Source organism: Nyctibius grandis, chromosome 1 (assembly GCF_013368605.1).
Source record: "Nyctibius grandis isolate bNycGra1 chromosome 1, bNycGra1.pri, whole genome shotgun sequence".
NCBI lineage: Eukaryota > Metazoa > Chordata > Aves > Nyctibiiformes > Nyctibiidae > Nyctibius > Nyctibius grandis.
The window spans coordinates 131,623,869-131,633,725 of record NC_090658.1 but is presented as its reverse complement, the minus strand read 5'-3'; the positions used below and the strand labels follow the sequence as shown (position 1 = coordinate 131,633,725).

Sequence of the window (9,857 nt, the reverse complement as noted above, 5' to 3'; positions counted from 1 at the left end):
GAGGGAATTTGACAGAAATGCAGCTGATTCCTTAGTGTAGCAGGGCTCGGAAGGGGAAGGAGCCTTAAGGAAAGAGGCAGCGCCGGTATTTTGTGCCGTTACTCAGTCATCGCCAAGATCCACTCAGAGTTTTGCTTGGCTGTCACCAGACTGGGTTGCTGCTTCCTGCTTTGGATCGCGTCTTTCTTAAGAGTCACTGAAATTTCCAGGAGTATTGCAATATGGAAGTCTCATAATGGGAGTTTGTTTTATTATTTCTGTAGATATATTTTACTTAGATATGTTTTAGATAATTTTTTTGATGCCGAGTGACTCATATTTTTTTTTTAGAATGACAGAGCTAAGTCTAGCTAAAGAGAGAAACAAAAATAGCCCGTACAGACACATTCACTCTCTCTACTGTACATCCTGCAAGGGCCCAGGCGAGGATGGGAGAGCAACGACACTCTGTAGGGTTGAGGAAGTAGCTCGGTTGGTTGAAGACACCCATGTCGTGGCTTGTGTGCAGCATCTCTCTGTTCTCGGGGTACCACCGTCGTGAAGGCTGCTAGTGGTGACAGCTTGCTGTTAATGTACCTGGTTAGGCTTGATGTACACACACAAAATGACTCTGCGTGACTCAAAGCATTTAATTTTTTAGGTAACTATAAAAAGTGTGCAAAGAAAGTGATGGCTACACTCACAGAATCTCTGTAGAATTGTCGTGAGTGGTTATACACACTCGGGGAAGAAAACCTGTTCTACCTTCACCCCTTCACAGTGTCTAGCTCCACCAAAGCCAGAAGTGACATGTCACACTGATATTGGTTTGCTGGTAGTTTTGGGGGTGGAGAGAACGACATTTTGGTCAACAAACTACTTGTGAAAAATATTCACCCAGTGCTAGCAACAGCCTTAAGTTGCTAATGATCTGGGAGATACTGGGGGTGGAGGGGAAGCTACATGTCTCTCTAGCCATCGTCTGAGCCATCTGGTCTCTCACGGTTTATTTGTAACCACTGTCCTAATCTCTCTTAACTTACTTGTTGCTGAAATATGAAGGTGACTCTCTTAGGTATTGTGGTTCTCATGAAGAAAATAACCTAGTGTGGTTATGTATGGGTTTATAAACAAAGCATAATACAGGCATTTAATTCATTTATTTAGAGTGTTTATTCTTAAATTGAATGTGTAGCAGTGCGACTCGACATACTCCGAGTGTGATCCATAATATTCCACCTTAAACAAAACCTCCTATGCCATTTCTTGTCTCATGATTTTTCTTTCAAATAACTGTGTAAAAGGAGAAGCACTGACTGTGCCTTCATTAACAAGGGAACGGGCATTGCTTTTCCTCACCCTGCTTTACCACCAGGCAGTGTCCTCCAGTGTCCCAGCGTCTTGCTAAAAGCTTTCACTGCTTTTGTGAACTTACTTTCTTCTGCCATCAGGATCTGGTTCCCCTGTGCAGGATGCTGATAGTTCCTTGTATTTGCTCTTTGGATCCCAGCTGGGGCTGCACTGGGTCCAAACTAGAATTAACATTTGGGAGGGAAATGTCTTTATGTCCGTGTGTCCATTTTTATGTTCACTTTTCCTTTCCCAACATAGATGTTGCGCTGGAGTGTTTCCTTTCATGCTCTATCCCTTGCTATGCTTTATGGCCAGCAGTAGGGTGTATTGTTACAGTACTTCTTGTGCCCATGGGGTCTTCAAAGTGCTTTATTTAAACGTACCGAGATGCCTTCGCCTACCACTGAAATGCAGCTACTTATGCTGCAAAGCCTGGCAGCTGCTCTAACAGCAGGAGCAGGACCAGGCCACTGCTTTTATCACATAAAGTAAGGAGAAAAAAAAATATCCATGTCCATTAAAGACTGCAGGGAGAATGTAAATTGTCAGAATGTAATTACCTAAACTGGAATTTGGCCAGCATTCCAGATTAACATTTCCTCTTGTGAAGCATGCCGTGGGATACCTGATGGCCAAAAGCAGTCAGAGTCTCAGCAGGATTAAAAATTGAGCTTTGCTGTGCAGTCGTTCCGTAGCGGCTGAGAGATGTGTATTATCTGTTTAGCACCTACAGCACCCTGGGGCTAAAAAGTGACTGAATCCAATGAAATCTGATAGGAGTGTCTGAGGTTAAGAGTGCGGTCTAAAAACGTTCCATGAAACTTGTAAAATCCGCAGATGGTCTGGCCTTGGTACTGTCTCCTGGGGAAGGGAGGAGAAAGCGGTTAAAAAAGATTTACCAAAAGGACTGCAGCAGGGAAAAGATGAAAGTTCAGGATCCTCCCCTTAGATTGTCGTTCCCTTAAGGAGTGATGGATGTTTTTCCGAGGTTTATTTCAGGCCATGGAAGCGTGCCATGGAAATGTGCATTAGCTGGCTCTGGAACTCCTTAATACCTGTTTGAAATGACTCGATGTAATTTATAGCAGATTGGAGACACCAGTATGTTGGATGCGAGAAACACAAGTAAGCGGGATGAAGAAAAGGGAATTTGGTGCGGGTAAGGAAAAGAGGTGAAGTGGGGACCATGTCAAGTAGAGAAAAGGAGGACACAAAGGTGTGATGGCATTCACAGAATCACAGAATCAATCAGGTTGGAAGAGACCTCTGGGATCATTGAGTCCAACCATTGCCCTGACACCACCATGTATTCACTGTATTAAATTGCAGCTGCCAACTGCAGAGCTACGTAAAAGGTAATAAAAGGGAGGTTCCCATCATGAAATCATACAGAGGTGTCTAAATAAGTTGTTCTGTGAGCAGGGGGACTCATGAAGCCAGTTTTTTTTAGATTTTGTCTCTTCCCTCTAGCCCTTGAGTACCACCATTTCTTCTGCCTGGGGTGTGTGCAATCACAGGCCCTCACCCCATTTCTCTTTCCCACTACCCCCAAACCTCCCTCCTTCTTGTTCTTACTGTAAACTCCCAGGTCCCTCTTTATCACTACCTCCCTGGTAGCCCCAGGCACCCCTTGAATCCCAAAGCTCCTATTGCTGCTGGCTGGAAATACCCAACTTGGATAGCTGTGTGGGAGCCACGCACAAGGTGGCTGCGTGGTTGGTGAGCAGGTCAAACAGAAAGGGCAAGATCTGAACTGCTGCAGCTTCTTGGGTGTCTTTGCATTGCACCTGCACGCTTTCATGTAGCAGGATCTAGTATTTTTAGACCTCCACCCCTCTGTCAGATTCAACTAAAAGACACCAAGGCGTTTCAAAGTCTTTAGCAGGACTGGCGCTGTGCAGGAAGGCTTGTTCCTTTGGGAAACCAGGCTGAGAAGCTGCTAGGAGTAAAAGACTGCTTCTCTGCTAGGAAAGGAGTCAGGCAACTTTCTATGCAACTTTTTTTTGTTGTTTAAGCTATTATTCATTACAGGTTATAGACTCTGCCCATTAGGATCCACTTCTGACATCAAGATTTTACGTGTGCTTTTGGACACTGTGTACGAGAAAACAAAAGCCCAGGTGGCAGAAAAGGTGGAAAATGAGGATATTTGAACATGGTAGTTTTTCTGTTGGGATATACAGAAGGCAGTTGAGCAGTGGATTTTTGGCTTGGTGTAAGGGAAACTGAAAACTCCCCTTTAATACTGATCTCCTGTTACAGTAGAATAAGAAGGGTAAGTATGCAGAGAAGGGGATTCAATCTGAAGCTGTCTTCGTCAATATAATGTCTAATAGCCTTGATAGTGCTTTCTGAAACAGACTTGCCAGGCTGGCTGCTGATCCTGAAAGCTTGTTTTCTTCTTTGAGTTGGGAGAATTGTTCTCTCGAGTCGTGTCCTGAAGTGCACATTCTCCATTTGTATTTCTTCCTCAGTGTGGTCCTGAAATATTGTCTCCCCATTTCCTCATGCAGAGCTCCAGGTAGAGCAGGGTAGAACAGCAAAACATCAAGCCGTGGTAGAGTGGGAACAGATGTGAGTGCCAGGACAACGTGGGTGTGTTCAATGATTGGGATGTTAATTTTGTCTTTATACTGTGCAACGCAGTCATAGTCTGTCTTTTTTTTTCCCCTGAAAAATATAAAGCATTGTTTCTTAGAGCCTTTGAACCTGCAGTACCTATTCCTGCCCTTCAGTACAGCATGTTCCCTGCTTGTGAGATTGGATTTTGTATTGTTTATCAAAGGGTAGACCTGTGCGCCCCCCCGCCTTACCTCCCACTGTTTTTTCATCTCAGTATAAAAGTTAGTTTCTCCTTGCATTCTTTACACGTGTAAATGACTGTTAAGAAGTGCAGAGCGGTGGAAAAGTGGTTTCTCACAGTTTTGAAGTGCTCATGTTTTATTAAAGTTGAGATTCCTGGAGCTTTGTGGCCAGAGACACACTACAGTTGCCACCCTCTCCACTCCTACAGAGATAAACCTGTTTCTTTCTGTGAAAATTCTCTGATCCCCCAAAAGTTGTCAGTTTGTATGCTTTGGGGTGGGATTTGATTCCCATAGATAGGAATGCCTTTGATGAAGCCCCAAGAATATTAAATTACAGTTAAAGTGCATAAAGTAATGAAACAGAGTACTGAGCCTGTTTGACTTGGCTTCGTTGGGAGATGCTGGCACCATTACTTGTCTTTTTTCCCCCCTTTATTTCCCCATTGCTTTTTTTTTTTGCCTTCAGTCACCATCTGTTGCATGGTGTGTTTGGTAGTTGTCACCCTAAATTTTACATAGCTGCCGTGACTTAACGCTTAACCACTAATGACATTTAACACCACTCTAGTATTTAAAAGTACTTTGTCCAGAATGAGTGATTATTTGTGCTGTTAATGCGAACCCTCCATGTTGGATCTTGATGTAATTTTCTAACCAATTTGAATCTGTAGGGGTATTTTAGTACCTGTAAGCAGGCTCTGCAGTCAGTGTCTTTATGTCTTTAGATCAGCGTCCCACAAGATAGTTGCTTTTATAACCCCTTTTGCCAGGAGTCACCTGGACGTCTCTCTGGAGGATCAGTGCAACCTTTGTAGTCACCACAGTGGTTTGACCCACACGGCTGGGGCATGACCGAGCCCTGTGGGCGCACCTCCAGCCTCGCAGGGGTTTTGGGGGACAGCTGTGGAAAGACAGGGCTGTCGTGGGTCCAGGGCTGGGACGCGGCAGCCCGTGCGAGGCAGCGTCGGGCACTGAGAGGCCGGCGGCCCCTCATGGCGGCCCCTCGGTGAGGAGGGGGGAGAAGGGGAGCGCAACACGTGACCACCTTTGGGCGGGAAAAGCGCCTGCGCGCAGCGCGCAGGCGCAGTGGCAGGAGGGCGGGCTCTGGGAGGGGCGGGAGCAGCTCCTCCGCCTCCTCCGCCATTTAAAGGGACAGAGCTCCCCTTGGGTCTGCCGCCCTGCTCCCCTCCTCAGAACCGGGAGAGGGCGCGGGGTAACTGTGTGGGCCCTCGCCAGCTTGGGCCCTTTCTCTCCGCGCTGGAGACGGAGCAGAGCTGCGGAGCTTCGGCTGTTCTCGGCAGGTTCCGGAGCCAAGAGTCTCCTCCTCCGCGGTTCTGCTCCCCGCCCCTTCAGCCCTTCGGCTAGCTCCGCCGCCGGTTCGGCTATCTCCGCCCACCCTTCGGATAAGTCCGCTAAATTCCGCCGCCACCTCGGCAACTTCCGCCGATTCGGTCGGAAATGGCCGAAGACGTGAGAGATCCAGCGGTTTAGGGGAGAAGACCGGCCGGCTTCTCGGAACAAACCAACTGTGTCCGGATCGGGGGGGGGGGGAGCAGGGGAGGGCGGACAGAGGGGGACGACAAGGCAGCGGCTATGGCTCCCCCCCCAGCCACTGGCGGCGAGCGGCGCGGCGGGCGCCGGGAGCGCGGCTCCGCCAGGAGGGTGAAGTGAGGGCGCCGAGAGGTAGGGCGGACCGTACCACGTATAGGGGTGTGGGGGGAGCGACTCGCGGCGGTAGCACACACCCCCCACCTACCACCACCCCCGGGGGAGCCCGTGGGGCCGGGTGAGTGGCGGGAGTGGTTCAGTCCGGAGGCAGCCCCCTGAGGCGGTGGCGGGGGGGGGACGCCGTCCCTCAGCCTGGCTGGGGCGTCCCTGAGGGGCAGGCCGGGGGTCGGGGTCCCTCAGGGCTGGGGACACGGTGGGCTGGGGGGTCTCTCAGGGCTGAGGACACTAGAAGGGGAGGTCCCTCACAGGGCGAGGGACGCTGCGGGGGGCGTCCCACCAGGCTGGGGACCCTCATGGCGGGAGGGCTGTGACGGCACCCGGCGCCCAGGCGCTGCTGACAGGCTCCAGCCTTCCCGCCTGCCGCTGCCCTCCCTCCCGCCTCTTCCAACTAACTCTGCGAGGGGCTGGGGCGCAGGCGGCCCCGAGACCCCCTCTGCCAGTCTGCCCTGGCTCCTGTGCTCCCCCGGGGACGTCGCCTCCCCCGTGGCCGGTGCAGTCCCGTTCCTCCCGCCCTGAGGAAGGTTCTGGTGTCAGGGCTTGAGGCCTAGCGCCCGGTGCGGCTTCGATGGTCGTCAAAAGCGCTGACCCCGACGCGCTTGTTGCCATCTCGCAGGGTTGTCCCGTGTCGTGGAAACTTGACAAAGCTCTTCTTGCTTGTGGCAGCAAGTTCCCCCAGATCGGTGCGTGCTCCCTCTTGCTCTTGCTCGGGTTTTGCCTTGTGAGATGGTGAGGACAGAAACGACGAGACTGTTGTCTCTGGGCTTTGCAGTGTTTCTGGTATGCTCGTATTACACCCAGTGAATTCTTTGCTGAAGTTGAGGTTCATGCTATTTTTTTTTCCCAGCTGTTTTCCCCACATGAGGTCTCTTCTTGCTCAAAAACATAGGGGTCTTTCCTCAATCCAAAATGTTACCGGTGTGGAGCTAATGCATCGCTGCTGACTGCCTAACACCCTGTTATGCTGGTACAAACCCAAACAATTTGGAGCCTGGAGGAATGGGAAATGGTTAAAATGATATTAAGGATTCACAAAGATGCTGAGAAGCATTCTGGATATGCTGTTCTGTTGCTGTGTGTGTTAAAATCTAAACACTGAGTCTCAATGACTAGTTTCTGATCTCTTGTTGCTTATGTGTGTGCCTGATAAAGTGCGTGTGTTGATATCCCAGTATGATAGCTTGGCTTTAAAATTTCTGGGTTTCCGTGCTGCAAGTCTAACATCTTTATGAAGAAGATTAAATAACTTTGTTTCCTGAAAGGAGTGTCACATGCAGATGATTATCTTACAGATATTTCTGTTTTCGTGGAGGAATCTATATATGTGGGATATCAAAATCTAAAACAGGTTACAAATGTATTTTGGTCAGTGTTTCTATTACATTTAAGATACTAAGATTCTTGGAATACAGGGTGTGTGTTGTACGTGGTCAGGTTTTACCAAGTAATGAGTAATCTTAAGCTAGTTCCTATGCAGAAATAGCATCAGAAATGAACCACAGGCTGATTATGTGGTGATGGGGAGAGAAAAGTGTTCTCCCCCCACAAATTCCTTAATTTCATGTACTGAGAGTCCTGTCGTTACATGTAGCTTTATCTGTATTCACTCACGTCTTTGGGATGCCGCCTCTTTTTAGTTTTTCATTCCAGAAACAGGAGTTTGCATCGGTTCAGCTCAGTGTTAAGAGATTCTGGAGCTGGGGTAGTTGTCTTCATTTGAGCACAGTACAGCCAAATTCTTCTGGCAGCTCAGCTGTGGTACAGACAGTTCTTGAACTTCTTGATGTCTTGTTGCAGAAGGGAAGTCCAACATAGTTTTCTGAAATTCTCTTAATTTTTCAAGTGGAGACTGTTAGCTCTCACGTTTGTTTGCATGTGAGGATGGATTTTGGCAGTTGTCAAGTCAGAGCAAAAGCAGCAAATAACGCAAAACAAGAAAAACGTGGTTGTTGGATTGCCTTCACTTTCTTGGGAGACTCTTTCTCAATGATATATGGTAAAATCAGAGGGCTCTTTGTGTGCTGTTAAGATGGGATGGGACAGATCACCATCATCTTCCCTTGAATATTTGTAGCGTGGATCTCTGGGACTGTTCAGCTGAGGAGCTGAATGTTGTTGATGCATTCCCAGGGCTTGCTTGCGTATGTAGAGCCAGAGCCCATCTCCAGTCTGCTTTCCATGACTATTTTGTCTCCAAATGCCATGATACCATCATCTTAAGTTTGTAGAGTTTGTCTCTTTCCTTCTGCCTGTGTGTATTTGTTCTTTTTTCCTTTCAGTCCCTGCTGCCTGATTTTTCTCCTTGCTCTTTGACTCCTGTAACCTCTCCCAGTTGCCTCGCCTGTTTTCCCAGGATATTCCTCCCCCTGACCACAGTAATGATTTCACCAGGGTGGGAAATGCAGCTAACAACACATGCTAATTGTTTGAAGCCAAGATCACAGCAGTCGAATGTGAATTGGTTCCTAGTCCAGAGCCAATTTTTCTGCATTGAAAACCCCACAGAAACACTGAACTGGAAGGGACCTCCAGATCATTGGATCCCGTCTCCTCAGCAGCAGATAGGTTTTCCCAGTGCTTGTTGTCTCATTTCTGTACGTGTGATCTGTGCTAGACACCCCTTTTTGGGGCAGGAACAGACTGTGAACACTTTGAAGCAGTTCCTAACTCTGGGGTTTTAACCCAGAATTTTTGTTGTCACCGTATATGAACGAATCCTAACCCAGACTGGCATTCCTATGTCTTAAGCACCCAGCAAGCAAAATATGTGGGGTTTTTGTTTGTTTCTGTGTGAAAAAGACAAATGATACTCACAGGCATCTTTAGCTATGCTCAATTTCAGTTCAGATAGGCATATCTCTGCTGGTATGTGGCTAGGCAGTAGGGGAAGCATTCGTGTAGGGTTTGGGGGACACAGCTGGGACTTCAAGTTGTCTCATATAACCCGTGCTGACACAGGCTGTGCTTGCTGGGCTAAAGCTAACCTGAGTGTGCTTGCAGTTCTGTGGTTGCAATTTAGACATAAAAGCCAAGAGCCCGTCGTTTTCTTCTTGGAGAATACTTGAAAGCACTGTTTGCTGGGGATCGTCGTGGTTGAGTTGGGCTCCTGTAGCTTAGATGGCTGTTTGTTAGATGCAAATGCTGTTGGTGGCTGTTGCCTGAGAAGAGGTGCAAAGCCAGTTTGAGGTTTTGGGGTTTGTTAGGCAGGATAAAGACAGAAGCACGTACAGCTCCGTGGCTTACAGCTAATCGATCCCTGGATTGCCTGAGTGTCAGAAGCCCTGAGCGCTGGCCGACCAGGTAAATTGATGTCATTATGCAGCAGTTGCAGGGCCAGTTCTGAAGTGCAAATTGAAATCCCGTTTTTGTGAAATCATGGCTTGTAGTTAATTGATGTCTGTTACCAGCAAGCGCAGTTTAGAGGACTGACTGTCACAGACGAATTTGAAAGGACATTTTGTAGCTTCTGCCTTGACTTGCTGGTCATTCTCTACAAGACTATAGAAATTTTAAAGCAAGTTTCAATATCTTTATTTTTTTTTTTAATTTAGCATTTGCTGAGGAAGTTTACGATATCCAGTCTTTCATATAAGTGTGTAGGTGTGCTGTGCTCCCTCTGCTGGCATCTGCCCCTGCGAGTGGTGAGTGGACATGGGTTTCTCAGGGCTACGTTGACGTAACCTCTAACACTGCAAAGTGGCCTGTCCCTCATTGACAAAATCAAGTGAATTACAGAAAACTGAGACTCATAAATCAAGCAAATCAATCGTTTGTGTTTGTTGGGGCGGGGAGGGAATCCTAAAACTCCAAACCAACAGATAATCTGTAGCTAGTAATGGATGTAAAGGAGTTTTTTTTTTTCAGGCGCGTGTTTTAATGAGTCTCAGAACTTCTGCCCTTATAGTCAGTTTCTTAAATGGTTGGGATCGAGCTGCCTGGAGTTGGGGTGGGGGCTGTGTGTTCTCTGCCTATCCCCTGCCCTCCCCCTTGCCC

General features: G+C 48.0%; 1 protein-coding gene across 2 annotated transcripts in view; it reads left to right on the top strand.

The window, feature by feature from the left end:
- Positions 1-5,596: 5,596 nt before the first annotated feature.
- The window catches only part of EXTL3 (exostosin like glycosyltransferase 3), a 157,627-nt gene continuing 153,366 nt past the window's right edge, over positions 5,597-9,857 (top strand). For both annotated transcript variants that reach the window (XM_068402090.1, XM_068402074.1), the window contains exon 1: positions 5,597-5,822. The gene's annotated coding sequence lies outside the window, so the exon portion shown is untranslated. The remainder of the gene's footprint in view (positions 5,823-9,857) is intronic.